At 45.9% G+C, this 20080-nt stretch overlaps 1 protein-coding gene across 5 annotated transcripts in view; it reads right to left on the reverse strand.

Annotated features, from left to right (window-relative positions):
* The window catches only part of NKAIN2 (sodium/potassium transporting ATPase interacting 2), a 633537-nt gene that overhangs the window by 308499 nt on the left and 304958 nt on the right, over positions 1–20080 (reverse strand). The gene's annotated exons all lie outside the window — the stretch shown is intronic.

Here is a 20080-nt window from a genome sequence, read left to right on the forward strand (position 1 = left end):
ACTTTCCTCCCATTATGTTTGACATCTTCCAGTGTCTGTCATTCTTTTGATAAGAATAACTACAAGTATATGCCACATGCTACAATCCTAACTCAACCCATAGTAATGAAATATCAAGTGGGTAGAATATATAGCTTATCAAATAAAAACACTATTTGCATGGCATTTCACTGTGGCAATATATATCTGAATTCTTCTAGATCAGGGTACCCACCAAGTGTTTTTAGGAAGTCAGCTGGGGCTGATAGAATTTTTGCCCAGTAGGGTTTTTAACTTCCAGGCAGATTTAGAAAACATTGCCTTGGATGGTTGTTAACAGACTTCCCTCTGTGATACACGTCTGAAGATGCCAGCCACAGATGCAGGCGAAACGTTAGGAACAAGATCCACCAGACCACGGCTACATAGCCCGGAAAACCCACCACAACCAGTTGAATCCGGCTGTGAAAGCCTTCGACAATACATTGCTTTGGCTGTCAGCTGTAAACACAGCAAAAATGTCTTCACTGTGTGACAGAAAGTAGTGTGTATGCAAGATATTTTAAGATAATATTTTGAAATAATGTTAAAATGATATGTAAAATAATGTGTTCATTATCCATAACTTTACTCATTGACTTTCTGTGGTTGGCTCCATCACTGTGGCAGCCATTTTGTAGCTGGCTCCATCTTGTGACTGAGCCATATTGTGATTGACCCCATCACCATATGTCAGAATTTCAAAGGTCATACAAGCTGGAGGAACAGCTACCTTTCCCCCTTCCATGTCAGTTGCCTGTTTCTGCCTAGTCAATCCCAGAGCCTGCCACCCTTTTCTGTTCCCTCTCTATGCTTGTCCCAGCTGCTAGGCTCTGGCCCCCTGCAGGATCCATATTTCCCTCCTGAGTTGTGTGGTGGCTCTTGCAGTCCTTCAGGTTCACTCCATTTCCTTTCACTTTTCACTGTGCTGCCCAGCATCCAGCCAGAACTGGCTGGTGATATAATCAGAGATTGCAGTAACTCTGTCCAAGCTGCAATCACCAAACTAGACTCATCTCATCCCCCTCTGCCATTGTGTCCTGACCACTGGTGCTGCCACCATCCTAACCCTGCCCACCCTCAGAACCAATCCTCCTAAGGCTGATTAATTGAGGATGGTTTCTCACGCATGACATTGTTTTTTAAAAAAAGAATGTTCATACAATTTCCATCGTTAGTGGGTAGATTCTTTTCACTTTTGTGATGCTGTACTTTTAATGGGTTGTTTATAGGTTGTTTTTCTTCATCTTATCCAATTAACATCTCACCAGGAGAGTTAATGGTATCCATTTGTACCTCCTTTTCAGGTTGAGATTGGAAGCTACCTTTTTGCAGTCATTCTGATCCTACCTAGAGGGTAGGTTTCAGAAGGTGAGAGATTACTGCTCAGCCTCTAGGCCTTTGAGATCACACAATGTTCCATCCTCTCCCATCTATACTGTCATGCTACAGTTAAAGCAATTTTTGTTGGGTGTTTGTTATTCTACAATATGTGGACATGCTTCTCCAACATGAAATATCACTTCTTCCAAATTTGCAGATTTCTAAATTGGCCCATGGGGGATAGGGAGATAGGAATGGGAGTCACACCAAACCCACAAATGAACAACTCCCTCATCTTAACTTGCACATCTTTTTATGAGGTTTTCACTTCCTATATAAATAAACTGTGGCTCATTCCGCACATGCAAAATAATGCACTTTCAAACTGCTTTCAGTGCTCTTTGAAGCTGTGCGGAATGGCAAAATCCACTTGCAAACAGTTGTGAAAGTGGTTTGAAAATGCATTATTTTGCGTGTGCGGAAGGGGCCTATATGTAATGAAATGTTGGTGGATGTGAATAATAATTAAGCCAAGTAATTAATAATGCAAGCACTGTGTGATTATTTGACTGATTTGAGCACACAAAGGTATTTTGCTATAAAGAAGTGGTACTTAAAAAAACATTTCTTGGATTGTAGGATTATTCCTCCATTCAACATTTCCTTGTAAGATGGGCCAGAATTATTATCACCATTGTGCAGGTTCAAAACTTAGAACTCACAGCTATGGTAACAATTGAACCAGAGATGTTTTGGTCTACATGACAACACCAACTCTAATTTATTTCTCCAGATCGTAAATTATGGAATTCAAGCATCTTAAAAACAAAGGCATTGCCTTCTAAATAATCAGATATGCTGAATTTGAAACATCTAAAATTTCTGTGATTTAAATATTATAGCCATTTAAATGTTCACTTTGGCTTCAGTTAAACTAAAATCATTAAGGAAACTCAAACACTGCATGTTTCTAAAAAGACAATGAGCAAATCCCAGCAGGACTTCTTCTAATTAAGGCTATATTTTCTGAGCATTTTCTGCCTTTGTTTTTTCGACATAGTTTTTCCCCAAAATGCTCAGATATTATGTTTGATTAAATGACACCAGCTCAAGTTTCCCAAAATATTGTTTTCCTGTGAATAATATTTAATAACATTTCAATAAAAGTTGCAACATGATATGGCTGCATGTCAACTGATTGCCAAAATCCAATATACTGTTCTGTTCCCTGCTTTTAAAAAGTCTTTGTCACCATGGCTCAGCTTACTCTATGTCAAAACACTTATAAACTGAACACCCCAACCTGATACTCAAGGGCAAATGAACATTTGCTTGGAAAATGCACCACAGATATACTTAATTTTGAGAAAAAATTCTCAAAAACCTGATTTTAAAGGATCCTTGAAATAATCAAGATTTAAGATGATCCAGAACCTTAGGAAAATCTGACAAGAATTCAGCATCTATATACCAATTAAAATGATCCAACTAGAGAAAAGTGTAAGATGATCATCCAAGACTTCAGTAAACTCAAAAATACCAGTGGGACAGAACCTGATCCTTACAAAAACCTCTGGTTTTGTTCTTTAGATAAAACAAGTTCTGTTCTTTTGGTCAAACAAAGGCAGGTTATTGCTGCTCCCTTCCAAAGGAGACTTCTTCAGTTGTCTGTGTCTTTGCATCAGGTTTCAAACAAGAGCTTCTGGAACCAGAGTCCAGGAGCTTTTTCTTGGAAATACTGTACCAGAACAAGGCAGAGGAAACTGCACTGCAGAGCATTACTGCAGATGACTGTAATTTTCTGTCCAGCGCACATTCAGTACCACAAGCAGCTTTTCCACATGAATTTTTTTCCATCGGTTTTGGCTCCATTCTGTTTTGATTGATCCCCTGACTTTCACATGTGTTTTTTTTGTGAGTTCTTCTTGCTGTTTGACCAGACTTATCACTAATTTTTAGCCACCAGAGAATTTGTGTACTTTCTCAATATTAGAAAAAAGAAGCACACAAGTGTTTCTTACAGCAGGGTCCCATGAGCTACTGAACTGAAAATTCTAACCTCAAGCACCAGTACTTAGGCTTGGTAGCTGTTCCCTTTTATTCCCACTAGAATCTCTGTAATATATTGGATGCTTCACCACACAATAGAGATGCTGCAGTGATTTCTCTTGGCTCATTGTGCAGAATTCTGGGAATTTTTTTGCTTTATAGAAACCACAGTGCATCATAATGTTTATCGCATTTCAAATCATACATGTGAACATAAAATGCATTAGAGCAAGTCAAACCACTGGTTCCACTTAAATAGTGAGAATTGTCTGCTCTGAGTGGTAGCAGATCTCCAGGTTCTTAACCAAACGTCTTTCACAGCACCTGCTACCTGAGGTCCTTTAAATGAAGATGGCAGAGTCTGAAATCAGAATTGTCTACTATGAGTGGTATCACAACCACAAAATGCAGCATTCAGACTGCATGAAAGACACTGTTGGCTTAACCATCCTAAAAAATCTGCAGTTGCAGAACATGTGTTAAACAAAACTGGACATAACATTTTATTTGAGAACACTGAAATTCTGGACAATTTGGAAGGTTATTATGTCAGACTGCACAGGGAGGCCATTGAAATTCACAAACACCAAGACAACTTCAACAAGAAAGAAGAGACTATGAAAATTAGCAAAGTTTGGCTACCAGTACTTAAAAATGGACTGATAACCCCACCTGCAATACAATGCACTCAACCTTTGCATAGCAAGTTCCAACCAAACACTTACTGATTGGTTCCCCACCGTGGGACATGGACAATATACCTCACTAAACTTTTCCTTCTCACTAGACACAGTGTGAAACAGACTTTTCTCTGTGATACATCTCTGAAGATGCCAGCCACAGATGCAGGCGAAATGTTAGGAATAAGATCTACCAGACCATGGCCACCCAGCCCAGAAAAACCACCACAACCAGTTGAATCCAGCCATGGAAGTCTTCGACAATACATTGAAATCAGAATATTCCGTGTGTGCCACAGTTTTTTTCCCTGAAGTCATACTGCAGTAATGTACTTGAAGCAGGTCAATGGAATCAGGACATCAACAAGAAAGGAGAATATTCTAAGCCCTAGCCAAGATATTTGAAAATTCAATTTTTTAAAAAGATATAGAAAATATTTTTTTAAAAAAAGTTCATCTGAATACTGAAAAAAATATAACGATTTTCAAAGCTTTTGAGTTGGCAGAGTTGATATTAGAGGAAAGCATCCTGTTAGAAGAAGAAGATGGGTGAAAAAGCCATGCTAGAAGTAAAAGCTGCATTCCATCCCCTGTGATGATAGAGCTCTACCTGTGGTTTTGCAAAATGCAAAAGACCATCATTTAAAAGGCTTCTGCCTTAAACATTCTTGAAAGCTGAGTCTGTAAAGCCAGCCGGAAAAAAAAATCTCCACTGTGCTATGAACATGAGGCAGCTAGACCGAATGAGCTTCTGTATGCCAGGGATTTGGCATATCAACACTGCTCAGCAGGAAGCTTAAAGAGATTTTAAGACTAGGCTCAGTCAATTATTCAGTCAATTGACCATTGATTCAATAATATTCAGTCAATAGTAATTTTGGTTGCAGTTCAACCTGTGGATGTGACTCAGAGAATTTAGCAGATGAGATTCCCAGTATTACAGCTTTCTCTTTTGTTTTGTTACTTCATTCCCCAGGCTCACCTTAAAATATACCCCCCCCCTTCTTTTAAAATTTAATTCTTTGAAAATTAAATCTAGAGCAAGGCTGGCATTCCTGTAACTACAGATGCATACGCTTAGAACAGTCAGCTATTAAGATACCGGCTGGGAAACCTGCCATGAACATTTACACTTGATGCACATACATTGTCTTTTGGCTGGGCACACTCATGTCCATCTGCTTTGATGGCCTAGTGCCCACTCATCAGTCAGTTGGAGTGTTCAACTGGGTCTTAGTGCCAAGTAATGGTCTTTGACAGGCAGCCTCCATAACCTTGCCAGCTCTTTTGTAGGAAGTTGCCTTTGTCTGACAAGCCTGAAAGACTGATGTACCATGGTTTTCTGAATTTCTCTACATCTTCTATCTAGAATAAATGCACATGCCAATTTATTTCAGCACAGTAAAAAAAAACCAAAACACCACAGAGGTAAGAAGAACATAATGTTAGGGACCAAGGGCATTTACCAGAAGCAGATGGAATGCACTGAAGGTGAAGGAAAGCTAATGCAAACAATTTAAGAACCGTAAACAAACACAGTATTGCGGATAACTTCGACAGGGGAAAAAGTTTCGATGATATGGCGTAGATGGATATGGATACATACAGCATTTAATCATTTTAATTTATTTCGACGAGGCAGGAGGAATTAAGCGCGAACTACTCTGTTACTGGACATTACACATGCTTCATTTCTTTTGAGATAGTCACCAGGTCTGCATCATAAGAAAGAACTCTGCTAGATCCATTAATCCCCAGTGAGCAGGGCCTATTTGAGCAGGTCGGGAACCATGGTTCGGGAGCCTACGCGCCTCTTCCGGGCTTCTCGCGTGAGGTTCCCCTGCTGGTTGTCTCCTTCCCTAAAGCCTGGGCAGAAATTAAAGGCAACGAGGTAAGGGGGCGAGCGAGCAGAGCGGGGCTGGTGTAGCTGCCAGCGCGGGGGAGCGAAAGCCGGCAGGCAGGCAAGTGAGCGGAAGATCGGGCAAGCGTTTGGTGCAGTTATGTAGGTTATGCCGGTAATGGGGGCGGGGGCGAAAGGGCTGGCCGCGAACAAGTTTGTGACCCAGCAGGCAGGCGGGGTGAGCGGGGCGCGAGCCGAGTATGCGAGCGCCGGTAGGGCAAGAGGGCAAGTGAGCGGGGGCGAGCAGGCGGGCGGGGGAGCGGGCGGGGGAGCGGGCGGGCAAGTGAGCGGGGGGGCAAGGCAAGCAGGGGAGCGGGCGGGCAAGTGAGCGGGGGGCAGGGCAAACAGGTAATATGCCGGGGAAGTGAGCGCGATGGCAAGGCAAGCAGGTAAGCTTTATGGCGGAAAAATGAGCTGGCGGGCAAGGCAAGCAGGTAAAGGCGGAAGGTGAGCGGGCGGGTGGCAAGGAGGCTGGCGGCGGCGGCGAGGTGAGCGCTGGCGGGCGGCGAGCCGGCGGGCAGGCGCGTGTTTAGCGGGCGCGAGCCGGCTGGCGCGCGAAGCAGTAGTAGTTAGGCGCGGCGAGCCGAAGGGCAGGCAGCTAGGCAGGGCCGGCAAGCGAGCCGTACGGCAGGGCAAGCGAAGTAAGCCGGCTGGTAAGCGAGCGGGCGGCGGTGGGGCAAGCAGGTAAGCGGGCGGGCAAGTGAGCGGCATGGGCAGGCAAAGCAGGTGCGAAAACACAGGGCGGGCAAATGAGGAAGGTGGAAAAAAAAAAAAAAAAGAAATAAGGAAAAGGGCGTGCAAGTGAGCGGGCGGGCAAGGCAAGCAGGTAAGCGGGCGTGCAAGTGAGCGGGCGGGCAGGGCAAGCAGGTAAGCGGGCGGGCAAGTGGGCGGGCAGGGCAAGCAGGTAAGCGGGCGGGCAAGTGAGCGGGCGGGCAGGGCAAGCAGGTAAGCGGGCGGGCAAGTGGGTAAGCGGGCGGGCAAGTGAGCGGGCGGGCAGGGCAAGCAGGTAAGCGGGCGGGCAAGTGAGCGGGCGGGCAGGGCAAGCAGGTAAGCGGGCGTGCAAGTGAGCGGGCGGGCAGGGCAAGCAGGTAAGCGGGCGGGCAAGTGAGCGGGCGGGCAGGGCAAGCAGGTAAGCGGGCGGGCAAGTGAGCGGGCGGGCAGGGCAAGCAGGTAAGCGGGCGGGCAAGTGAGCGGGCGGGCAGGGCAAGCAGGTAAGCGGGCGGGCAAGTGAGCGGGCGGGCAGGGCAAGCAGGTAAGCGGGCGGGCAAGTGAGCGGGCGGGCAGGGCAAGCAGGTAAGCGGGCGGGCAAGTGAGCGGGCGGGCAGGGCAAGCAGGTAAGCGGGCGGGCAAGTGAGCGGGCGGGCAGGGCAAGCAGGTAAGCGGGCGGGCAAGTGAGCGGGCGGGCAGGGCAAGCAGGTAAGCGGGCGGGCAAGTGAGCGGGCGGGCAGGGCAAGCAGGTAAGCGGGCGGGCAAGTGAGCGGGCGGGCAGGGCAAGCAGGTAAGCGGGCGGGCAAGTGAGCGGGCGGGCAGGGCAAGCAGGTAAGCGGGCGGGCAAGTGAGCGGGCGGGCAGGGCAAGCAGGTAAGCGGGCGGGCAAGTGAGCGGGCGGGCAAGGCAAGAAAAATGGAAATGGAAAGAAAATGAGAAGGATGGAAGGGCAAGGAAATGGTAAGCGGGTGGGCAAGTGAAAGGAAGTGGCAGGGCAAGCATGGAAGGAGGTGGGCAAGTGAGCGGGTGGGCATGGTGGTAAGCGGGATGGCAGGTGAGTGGAAGGAAAGGCAAGCATGGAAGGGTGGAAGGGAAGGGACATTCGGTGTCGGCATGAGTCAAGCAGGTACGCGGGCTGGCATGATTTAGCGGGCGGGCTATGCTGAGTCGGTAGTCGGTCGGGCAAGTGAGCGGGCGGGCAGGGCAAGCAGGTAAGCCGGCCGCGCGAGTGAGCGGGCTGGCAGGGCAAGCAGGTAATGGCAAGTGAGTCGGCTGGCAGGGCTATGGCATGATACGCTGGCGGGCTAGTGTGTCGGCCCCCAGGGCAAGCAGGTAAGCGGGCGGGCAAGTGAGCGGGCGGGCAGGGCAAGCAGGTAAGCGGGCGGGCAAGTGAGCGGGCGGGCAGGGCAAGCAGGTAAGCGGGCGGGCAAGTGAGCGGGCGGGCAGGGCAAGCAGGTAAGCGGGCGGGCAAGTGAGCGGGCGGGCAGGGCAAGCAGGTAAGCGGGCGGGCAAGTGAGCGGGCGGGCAGGGCAAGCAGGTAAGCGGGCGGGCAAGTGAGCGGGGGGGGCAGGGCAAGCAGGTAAGCGGGCGGGCAAGTGAGCGGGCGGGCAGGGCAAGCAGGTAAGCGGGCGGGCAAGTGAGCGGGCGGGCAGGGCAAGCAGGTAAGCGGGCGGGCAAGTGAGCGGGCGGGCAGGGCAAGCAGGTAAGCGGGCGGGCAAGTGAGCGGGCGGGCAGGGCAAGCAGGTAAGCGGGCGGGCAAGTGAGCGGGCGGGCAAGGCAAGCAGGTAAGCGGGCGGGCAAGTGAGCGGGCGGGCAAGGCAAGCAGGTAAGCGGGCGGGCAAGTGAGCGGGCGGGCAAGGCAAGCAGGTAAGCGGGCGGGCAAGTGAGCGGGCGGGCAGGGCAAGCAGGTAAGCGGGCGGGCAAGTGAGCGGGCGGGCAAGGCAAGCAGGTAAGCGGGCGGGCAAGGGAGCGGGCGGGCAGGGCAAGCAGGTAAGCGGGCGGGCAAGTGAGCGGGCGGGCAGGGCAAGCAGGTAAGCGGGCGGGCAAGTGAGCGGGCGGGCAGGGCAAGCAGGTAAGCGGGCGGGCAAGTGAGCGGGCGGGCAAGGCAAGCAGGTAAGCGGGCGTGCAAGTGAGCGGCAGCGCCGGGCAAGCAGGTAAGCGGGCGGGCAAGTGAGCCGGGCCGGCAAGCGCAAGCTGGTAAGCGGTATGGCAAGCGAGCCGGCTGGCAGGGCAAGCAGGTAAGCGGTGTTTACGGGCAAGTGAGCCGGGCGGGCAGGGCAAGCAGGTAAGCGGGATGGCAAGTGAGCGGGCGGGCAGGGCAAGCAGGTAAGCGGGCGCGCAAGTGAGCAGGCTTAACAGGGCAAGCAGGTAGGCGGGCGGGCAAGTGGGCGGGCGGGCAAAGCAAGCAGGTAAGCGGGCGGGCAAGTGAGCGATCGGGCAGGGCAAGCAGGTAAGCCGGATGGCAAGTGAGCTGGCGGGCAGGCGTTAGCAGGTAAGCGGGCGGACAAGTGAGCGGGCGGGCAAGGCAGCAGGTAAGCGGGCGGGCAAGTGAGCTGGCTGGCAGGGCAAGCAGGTAAGCTGGGCTGGCAAGTGAGCCGGGCTGGCAGGGCAAGCAGGTAAGTTGGCGGGCGGCGATACGGCATGCAAGGCAAGCAGGTAAGCGGGCGGACAAGTGAGCGGGGGGGCAAGGCAAGCAGGTAAGCGGGCGGGCAAGTGAGCCGGCGGGCAGGGCAAGCAGTTAAGCGGGCGGGCAAGTGAGCCGGCGGGCAAGGCAAGCAGTTAAGCGGGCGGGCAAGTGAGCGGGGGCAAGGCAAGCAGGTAAGCGGGCGGGCAAGTGAGCGGGCGGGCAAGGCAAGCAGGTAAGCGGGCGGGCAAGTGAGCGGGCGGGCGTGCTATAAGGTAAGTTTACGGGCAAGTGAGCTGGCTGGCAGGGCAAGCAGGTAAAAGTCGGGCGGGCAAGTGAAAGCTGGAAGGGCAAGGCAAGCATATGGCGTAAAGGGATGGGCAAGGGAGCCGAAGCGGGCAGGGCAAAGCAGGTAAGCCATGGGCAAGTATACGGGCGGGCAGGGCAAGCAGTTACGCCGGCGGGCAAGTGAGCTGGATGGCAGGGCAAGCAGTTATGCTTTACGGGCAAGTGAGCCGGCTGGGCAAGGCAAGCAGGTAAGCTGGCGTGCAAGTGAGCCGGGCAGGGCAAGGCAAGCAGGTAAGCGCTGGCAAGTGAGCGGGCGGGCAAGGCAAGCAGGTAAGCGGGCGGGCAAGTGAGCCGGCGGGCAGGGCAAGCAGGTAAGCGGGCGGGCAAGCGGGATCGCAGGGCAAGCAGGTAAGCTGGCTGGCAAGTAATACGGCCAAGGCAAGCAGGTAAGCGTTACGGCAAGTGAGCCGTATGGCAAGGCAAGCAGGAAAGCCGGCGCCCAAGTCAGCGGGCGGGCAAGGCGTTGCAGGTAAAGCTTACGGGCAAGTGAGCGGGCGGGCAGGGCAAGCAGGTAAGCGGGCGGGCAAGTGAGCGGGCGGGCAAGCCAAGCAGGTAAGTGGGCGGGCAAGTGAGCGGGGGGGGGTGAGCAAGCGAGGAGGGGGGCGGGGGGGCAAGCAAGCTGCCGGGCGAGTAGGGGGCGGCCGAGCGAGCAGGGCGGGCGCATCCATGCGCTTCTTAGAATGAGTGGAGTAAAAGGTAAAAAAACCCCAATATATACAGTGTTATCTTTATTTTAAATGTCGAAAATTATTTGCGGCTCCAAGTGTTTTCTTTTCCTGTGGAAAACGGGTCCAAATGGCTCTTTGAGTGTTAAAGGTTCCCTACCCCTGGCCTAGAGTCAAAGCTTGCCTGACATTGTCTCCTAGTCACCAATATTCAGAAACTTGTTGACTTTATACATCAACCTTCCCTTTGGTCACCATAGATAATACTCCTTGATGGACATCTAAACTCTGTCTAAACTCCTTTAAAATCTATCTATGCTCATGGCCACCACTGTGCTCCTGGCAGTGAATTCTGTAGTTTCATTATTTGTTGGGTAAGGAATTATTTCTTTCCCCCCATCCTGAACCTATTGCCATCCTGAACCTTCATAGGGTACTCCCAAGTTCTAGTATTATGGAAGAGGGAGAAAAATTATCTTAATCACTTTCTCCCTCTTGCACATAATTTTATACACAACTATTGTGCCTGCATCCCCCTATTGTGACTGCATCCCCAGTCACCCTTTTTCTAAATTGAAAAGTCACAAATTCTTCAACCTTTAGTCACAGGAAAGGTACTCTAGCCACGTAATCATCTTAGTTACCTCTACTATGCTTTTTCCAATTCTGCATTCTCCTTTTTGAGATATGGTGAACAGAACTATATACAGTATTCCCACAGAAGCTACAACATAGATCTATACATTATTGTATTACAATATTGGCTGCTTCATTTTCAGTTATTTTTCTAATAATCATAAGTAACGAATCTGCTTTTTTTACCATTGCAACACAATGATTTGACATTTTCATCAAGTTGTAATCCTCCAGTCTTGGCCAGTTTAGAGCACATCAATATGGATTTAGGATAACCTTATACTTGCCTATACTTGCTCTTCCTGTCATTAGTCATATTGTCAGGGCCTGTCATAGGTGCAAGAGGCAAGTGTTATAAAAGAAGCTACTCAGTGATAGATGTTCATCACTGATTCTTACTTGAAGTTGAGCAGCACCTTCAGGTTGGTGAATAGATAAAACTGGCTTTGGTTATTTAAACAGGCACAGGAAGTAAAGCTGTAAAGTGCACCAATTATCCCTTTCATTGTGATTTTATTGTTGTTTGTAAATCTCATTGGGTCTATGATAATAAATAATGCTGGTCATTTACATGGTCTGCTGTTTACCAGTCATATAGCACTATTCCTGAAAATATATTTATACTCACAAATAGGTTGCAGGAAAATGCTAAAACACATCTGTTAGGCTGTCACTGGAATACACAAATTAAGTTGCCTTGAACAATAATATTCAATAGAAAAACATATGGATAAAGTAGCACACATATCCATAGAAAGAGTCAACCTACTGCTCTGTACAATGATATAAATTGTAATCCAATCCTTCTCTTCTGTTATAAAATATACTACAATGATCACACTAGGTTCTCTGCAGTACTGATTTTCTCCTGAAAACATTGTTTGCATTATCTCTAAATGACATAAGAGTTTTCACAGTAGCAGCTGATTATACCGCAGGTAAGGGATTGTGTAAGGGAAATCAGGCAAGTATTCTTTATTTTCTGTTGTCTACAATAGTGAACTTTTTTTAAAAAAAGAAGAAAATCTGCTTATTTTCTTCTTGAAATGCCCTTTCGAAAGAAAAATCTATAGTCTTATCTTTAAATTCTTGTAACTTGGTATCCAAACGCCTGAGCACTGTTCTGATGGCTGTACTGATTAATTTGCAAGCACCATCATTATATAAAAGTGGGAAAATGTTCTGTAGCTTTCAGCAGGTCAAAAGTGCAAATCAATGGTTATCATGCCAAAATTCCTATGGAAGGTTCCAAGGGTTCAGACTGAGTTGAAGATTGGAGGAGCAAGACTGTTGTGCTTAGAGTATAGAGGTTAAGGAGACTTAAGGATTTAGAAGCCAGTGTAGATGGGAGGAACCCATTAGGATACCCTTCCCCCAAAAGTTGATCTATCTGAATGGAATCCTGATAGTTTTCCAGGAGTTTTGATTGACATGGTTATGCTGTGTCTAGGCATGCTTGAATACAACATTCCAGTTCACTTCCCATTTACCAACAATGACCAGACAGCTAATTAATCGATGGGCTGTTCAGCTATTTGCAATATGTTTCTCTCTATTCACAGGAACAGACTGCTAGCAGCCATCAGAAATCAACTTCCATTTGATGAGGGCTCAGCTTGCAGGAGGTGGATCAGAACTTCATTCCCCCATTATCTGTGAGTTGGGTACTGATCAGCAGGCAGTTATAGGCTTGTTGACAGCTGTTTGAGCTGATTGATCCAATTCAAACATATACCAGATTAGTTCCCATTGTGATCATGAATACTGAATATGGTAAGGTCAGCTCCACTGAGAAATCCACAGCATCTTTAGTTCTGCCCAGATACTTGTTAGTTAACGGAACAGTGAAATGACCAAGGCAGTTGATATAACCACTCCAGGATATAACCTTCTCTGAACCTTAGATAATGGAACAGGTTGACAGATGTTTGTGTTCTTTAGCAATGATAATGGTGAGGCATGCTTACTTCTCTGCAGAGCCATCTAGTGGAGTTGTTCCAGATAATGAGGATTTTTTTAAAAAATTGTCTCACAATGATACAAGTCTGGCTTGCAAAATTGCCCTTTGTGACTTGTTTGCTAGGCACTTTGTGGATAATGCTAGGCATTTTTGACCTTTTGACCTTTTTGCTGTGGAGGTCATGTAATTATATTGTTTTAAATTATTACTGTTTTGATTTTATTGTGTTTTATTGTGTTTTATCATGTTTTAACTACTGTACACTGCCCAGAGCCCTCCGGTGGTGGGCGGTCTATCAAATGAAATAAATGATGATGACAATGATGATGATGGTAATAAAATTGCTCACATTTACTGTGGCTTGGACTTCACTATTATAGCAGATCTGTGTCAGAATGTTATCAGTTTATAATCTTACAGTATTTTATAGATGGTTTTAGTTGCTCCAGAAAATTACTTTTGTTCTTGGAGAGTGGAAACTTCCTCTGAACCTCCCAACGTTTAAAATATGTGATCCTACATGGTTCTATATTGTATCCAATGATGTTTAACATCTTTATGAAATTACAGGAAATGTCCTCAGAAGGATTGGGCTGAAGTGACAGTAAATCTTCTGTCATACCTGAGTCAGATAACACAGTGAATGCCCTGAGGCAGAATTTGGAGATGATACAGGGTAGAAGTGCTGTTAATAGCAAGACTAACCTACAGTTGTGGTTCCACCAGTTCTTTCTGTATTGAGTTGCTTAAAAAGTGAGTGCATAGTTTAGTTTAAAAACTTCAGGTGGAAATACAAGACCTTTTTGGTGGCCATAAACGTCCTTTACCATTTTTCACTACTTTACTACTATGCCCTATGGCAAAAAGCAGGATTTTGCCATAATTATCCATTCTCTATATACATCCATTCTCTATATACATACAAAATGCTTTATATTTTGACTGCTTGTGAATACAATTCAGAAGTTTCAGCTGGTTCAAATGTTTGCAGCTAGGCGAGGGGTTTCCAACCTTTTAAGTCTAAATTTACTTAGTATTCATGACAGGCTCAAGGGTTTTTGGTGCCCTCGGCAAAGCACCCATCTAGTTCAGCATTCCATTTTCTATAGTGGCTAACCAGACATTTTTAAGAAACTAGCAAACATTCCACAGAGGGTACAGCTTCCCCCATAATGAACTCTGAGCAAGTGGCATTCTGAAGTACATAGCCTTTTACAGTCTAGCTTCTGACCAACCACCCTCTGCTTCCCCATTATTCCCTCTAACCACCTTGAGATTCTAAGAAGCTCACTCTAATAACCATCAGGACACATTTTACTTGATCATCATTTATATGTAGTGAAGAAAAATACCAATTAGTTGTGTGAAAAATGGATAAGAATGACTGTTTCTGGGGTCACATCTTGGCTTCCAAAAAAACCAAAAGAGAACAATGGAAAAAGCAAGGTCAGCCATTAGGGAAGGCTGATCTAGGACCCACTTTCACAGAATTTGCTATCTGCTTTGGGGTCCTGACGTTGGGAAACAGTAACCTAAGTAGCAGAGGTTACTTGCAAGAAACACTTTGGATCTTTTAAAAAAAGCTTTATACTGGAAATTACATTAAATGAGTTGATGTTGACCTATAGAAGAAAGCCAGTGATGTGTAGCTCTTAAGGTGTCGGACTAGGATCTGGAAGACTCCGGTTCAAATTTCTACTCTGCAGTGGAAATTTGCTGGGTGACCTCAGGCCAGTTACACATTCTCAGCATTGACTCAGATAAGTACATGGATGGGACACTGCCAAGGAATTCCAGGGTATGACACGGAGGCAGGAGATGGAAATCACCTCTGAACATCTCTTGCCTTAAAAAAAGATCACCTTGAGTCAGCTGTGACCTGAGGGCAAAAAAGACCTATAAAACCATTAATGAACTGAAGGAGGATGAAAGGGTTGTACCTGTTCACTCCATCCCTACACATTCATCTGAATCTATGGACAGAATGTGCACATGGAGGCTCCTAATCTCAAACTCTAATGTATTCACAGGTTCAGATAAATATGTGCAAGTCAGGGAAACAGTCCTGTAGGCACAGTCCTATTTCACCTCCCTGCATTCATTTATACCTCGAATAGAAAACAGTATTTACATTACTAATACACTACTAAAATTGAAATGTAATTGGTAATACTCTTTGATAAATGAACAATATATTCATGACATATCTAATGATGACCTGCTGATCAAGAAAGAAAAAAAATGTTCTATTGGGAAAAGGCAACAAAAGGGCAACAGAGAAAATGGAATCTAAAATACAATAAATATAATTTGTAATAAAAGGAATGCGGTAGCAAAAAGATAGATATTGCTAAAAGTCAAATGGCTTTTTCCTTTTACTGACTTAGAGTTCTCTAAGGCACTTACACCATAATGCGGCTCTGTAGCAGAGGCTACTGTGATTAGATAGAATGTGGCAGACTGGCCAAAGATTGAAATATCTGGTCATGGAAAATTAGCATATATGAACACTGGAAAGATTGCAGGGCCCACACTGAAGACTGTGAATATGGAGCACATAATGTAGTAATGTTCAAAAGGATAAATATATGTTTTCCATAAATAAATTCCATAAACTCATATTTTGATACCCCAAGCTGGTTTCTTTTGTGAGAACCAATTTCACTTGAAGGATACCACAAACGCATTCATCCTATTCGTTCTATATCCACAAAATCACAAAATCTTAGGAAGTAGGTACTAGCTAAACAAATAGTAACTGTACTTCAGGCACCATTTATGCTATGCCAGACTCAAAAGATCGTGGCATACAAGTATGATGAAATTTTGCCATATAACAACTAAATCCTTTCTATAACTCTTCTTATGTGTAAACCTGAATAATATTAGAAGTCAAAAATAAAGGATACATTTAATACAGCCTATTAAAATTGGCTGCATACATCAACTATAGCCTGAGGATTAATCTTGGTTACATATATCCTACAGTGGTCTGTGTTGGTTCCTTTCTTGTTAAAGAAAAAGATTATTTAATCTGTTGAATTAATCATTACACTTAATATTTGCATCTTTGGTGTTCACAGGGTCTTTTGGTAAGGACTTATGTGAGTGTTAGACACTTTATGAATTTATATTTCTACACAAGTGAGCTGATTTAAGGTTTGCAGATACTTAAAGGTTAATGCCACTGAAATATAAGGCACATATTTTTAATGTTTACATTAAATAAACCTTACAGCTAACGTCTTATACAGATGATGTTAGTGGAATGAAAGAACAAGTATGAAAGAACAAGAACAAGAGCTGCTAACAAAGGGATAGGCATCATGAATATTTGAACTTTCTGTACACAGTCACTTTGTCCTCCCCCTTCATGAAGCAGATAAGATCTTCTCCCTCCGCCAGGCCCTTCCTGCCACAGTTGATACAATAAGGGAACTAGAGGCTCCTTGGCTGTCTTTTTCTGGTTCAGGTTTAGACCATTTCACCCTGTTTGACCCCTTCGAGGTTGAACCCCTTCGAGGTTCCTGGGAGCTGTGAGATCTACCACTTGTCCTTTTGACCCGTGCCCCTCCTGGCTTGTAAAAGATAGCTGGGAGGAGCTATGGAACCACCTGTTGAATATCATCAATAGCTCCCTTGAGCAAGGAGTTTTTCCGGGGCGGCTGAAAGAGGCAGTGGTCCATCCTCTCTTGAAGAGACAAAATTTAGATCCCTCAGATCTGTCCAATTACCGCCCAGTTTCGCATATGGCAATCTTGGGTAAGGTAATTGAGATAAATTGGTGGCTGAACAGCTGCGGGAATTCTTCGATGACGCCAAGGTGTTGGATCCCTTCTAGTCCAGTTTCTGCACTGGTTGTTGACGAACTTCGCCTCCAGCTTGACCGGGGTGGATCAGCACTGCTGGTGCTCCTTGACCTCACCGCAGTGTTTGACCATGACCTGCTGGTCCACCACCTTGCAAATGCTGGGATACAGGGAACAGCATTATGCTGGTTTAACTCATTCCTACAGATACAGGGGCTATAGTTAGTGTTGGGGGAGGAAAGCTGTTGTTGGCACCCCATAGACTGTGGGGTGCCAAAGGGTGCAATCCTTTCCCCGATGCTCTTTAATATCTATATGCACCCCCTGGTCCAGGATTTCGGGCTGCGGTGTCACCAGTAAGCGCAAGACACTCAACTAGTCTTGACGATGGCGGGTCTTCAGCACTCAGCCACTGAAGCTCTCCAGCATTGTTTTGAGGCTGAAGCTAGCTGGTTGAGAGTGAGCAGGCTGCAATTGAACCCAGCAAAGACAGAGGTTCTGTGAGTGGATCAGGGAGAGATGCCAGCAGATTTGGGGCTGCCTGTTCTGGCTGGTGAGGAAGTCCATCTATCCTCATTGGTGCATAATCTGGGTGTGATTCTGGACTCCAGGTTGTCTCGGGAGATCCATATTTCTAGGACCACCCAGATGGCCTTTTACCATCTCCGACAGACACACCAGTTGCTGGACTAGATGGACTCTGGTCTGATCCAGCAGGCTCTTTCTTATGTTCTTATATATTTTTAAAAAGAGGTCCAGAGGGCAACCATTTTCTCCAGGGGAACTTATTTTGGTCATCTGGGATGAGAAGGGAATGTTTTAGTGGGGTATAAATTGTCATGTCCCCGGGTGAGGAAGCAATCAATAAGCATTTGGGTTGAACTTGCTATGCAAAGTTGTGGTTGATAGTATAGCTGTAGGGAATGAAAATGTGAATTACTCCCTGGACTGAAAAAACCCACCTGCTTCATCGCTGCAGAGTTGTTTCTACAGCAACAGCCATGCAAACTCTCTACCTATAATGCTGTTTTTACTGTCCTTTCACTGGCTTTTTTGGTCTGTGCAGAAATGGCCTCAGCCTCAACCTAAATAGGCTAGGCAGTAATAAGGATCAGTTGAACTGCTGGCAGGTGTTGTTCTTTCAGCTATGCTATGCTTTGGCTAGGAACCTGTGACAAAGTACTATTCTCAGCTCTCTGCTCTGGACCTACAAGGAAATTGTTCACAGCCCATCTGGCACTTCACCTCCTTTGTGCCAACAGAGCCCAGGCCTTCCATCACCTCTGTTCCTATGAAGTGGGAGAGGATCCTAATGGGATACATGACTGGGCTCAACTACTGCCTGGCAAAGGCCTAGTGGCTAACACAGGGGTCATTGGCAAGGTTTCCCTTGATGATCTGGCAGTGTTGATTCTAGTCACAATAGTAAATCCTTGATAGGAACTTCTGCAGAGGTCATCTCTCTTGTCCCTTAGGTTTTTCTCAGTCACCAAACTGGGCTTCTCAGGCTCCTCCTCTGAGGACTCTGAATCAGATTCACTAAGCTGGTTGGAGAGGATAATGCCCAGTGGTGTACCATCATGGGTAATGCCCCATCTGCATCCAGCCCCCGGCCAAACTCCCTGTGCCTCCTCAGTGCCTCCCCCCTGCAAAAAACCCCAACAAATCGACCTATGAAGTGAGAAGTGGCTTGTCCAGGAGAGAAGACTTGCAGGTTAGTTGGAGGGAGGGAAAGAGGGAAGGAGCAATCTGGCCCTGAACTGCTCTTTGGGCAGTGACAACAAGGCTTCTCCAGCAATCTTGGGCTTCTCCAGTAGTGCACTGCTTGAAGGTCAGTCAGCCCCAGTTTGCCTGGCCAGGCCTGCAGGGGTGGGTGGCCAAAATGCACCCCCAATGCCCCCTAGATACACCAGTGGTAATGCCAAAACTCTCTCAGAAAACGTTAGTTGAATATTGCTGTCAACATGAGAAAAATAGTCAGTCAGCAATCGGGATAGAAAAAGGTTCTTTCCCATCAAATATCTTAGAATAAAAAAAATGGAAACACTAACATTTGGCTCAACCGTACACATTTCTTCATGAATTTATCTTTCAAAATTGTTCTGAGAATAAATCCAGATAAACTAATTATGAGTTAGTACTAGCATTGCTTCTCAGGCAACTTATTCTTTATAGAGAGCTTGTAGGAGGAAAATATTAGAAGAATCTTACCACAGGTCATCAGTTTGATCTTATAAATCTTCTAACTTTTCCCAGTTCTCAGATCTTTTACATAACTAGTAGTACAAGCCAACAATCTTGTAGAATACATACTGTTATGTAGGAGATTTTTTTCCCCAGTTTTCAGAATGCTTCAAGCAAGAACTTAATTGCAGTTAAAAGGTGTGAAATTAGCCTGCAATTCTCCAAATGGTGTCTGTACCTGTAATTTATCACCTACTTCTAGAGGTGATGGAGTTTTTAAAAAATCACATGCAAATTAAAAATACCCAAGGACTAAGTTTTAAAAAATTAGACCTCAATCCTCAAATGTCAGTATAATACTTAAACAGTAACAACACCAAATCTCACTCTGATAAAAAAACATTAAAGGCAATCTTCATGACTACTATTGAACAATTCAGTTAAAGCAATTCTTGAAGACTGCATGTGACGTGTAGGTCATCTTTTTTGCCTTTTGAGATTATTTTTTAAACATGATTCTTTATGGAAGTTGCCATTAATTCTCTTTCTGAAGCTACACATATTTTTCAAAGGGCATTCAAATCTTATAGATCCATAGGCTATTAACAAGTTGGATGCATATTTTAACATTCATTTCCACTTAAATAATTTTAGTAAGAAGCATTTTATTAATTAATTTCTTTGGACTTAACTATAGGCATTATCTCACCACAGTCAAGCACTTCCATGTCACATTGAGTTCAATAACAGAATTAAAAAAACTAATAAATGGAACTTTGTGTGAATCATTCATTATTTAAGAACATAAGAACTAACCTGCTGGATCAGACCAGAGTCCATCTAGTCCAGTACTCTGCTACTCGCAGTGGCCCACCAGGTGCCTTTGGGAGCTCACATGCAAGATGTGAAAGCAATGGCCTTCTGCTGCTGCTGCTCCTGAGCACCTGTTCTGAAATTTGTATTTCTTTTAAATCCACTCACTATTTTCTAATGTTTAGGGTTTTATATATCCTCCTTGATGAAACGTTCCTCTTTTTGTTAGGCGATGAATTCCACAATTCCCAAGATGTGATCAGAGATCCAGTTACAGAAGTGCTCTAGAGGATTCAAGCCAATATCTGCACTGACCATCATGGGCACAAATCACTACTAGTCATGCTATGAGTTGGGAAAAATTT

Source organism: Sphaerodactylus townsendi, linkage group LG01 (assembly GCF_021028975.2).
Source record: "Sphaerodactylus townsendi isolate TG3544 linkage group LG01, MPM_Stown_v2.3, whole genome shotgun sequence".
Lineage (NCBI taxonomy): Eukaryota > Metazoa > Chordata > Lepidosauria > Squamata > Sphaerodactylidae > Sphaerodactylus > Sphaerodactylus townsendi.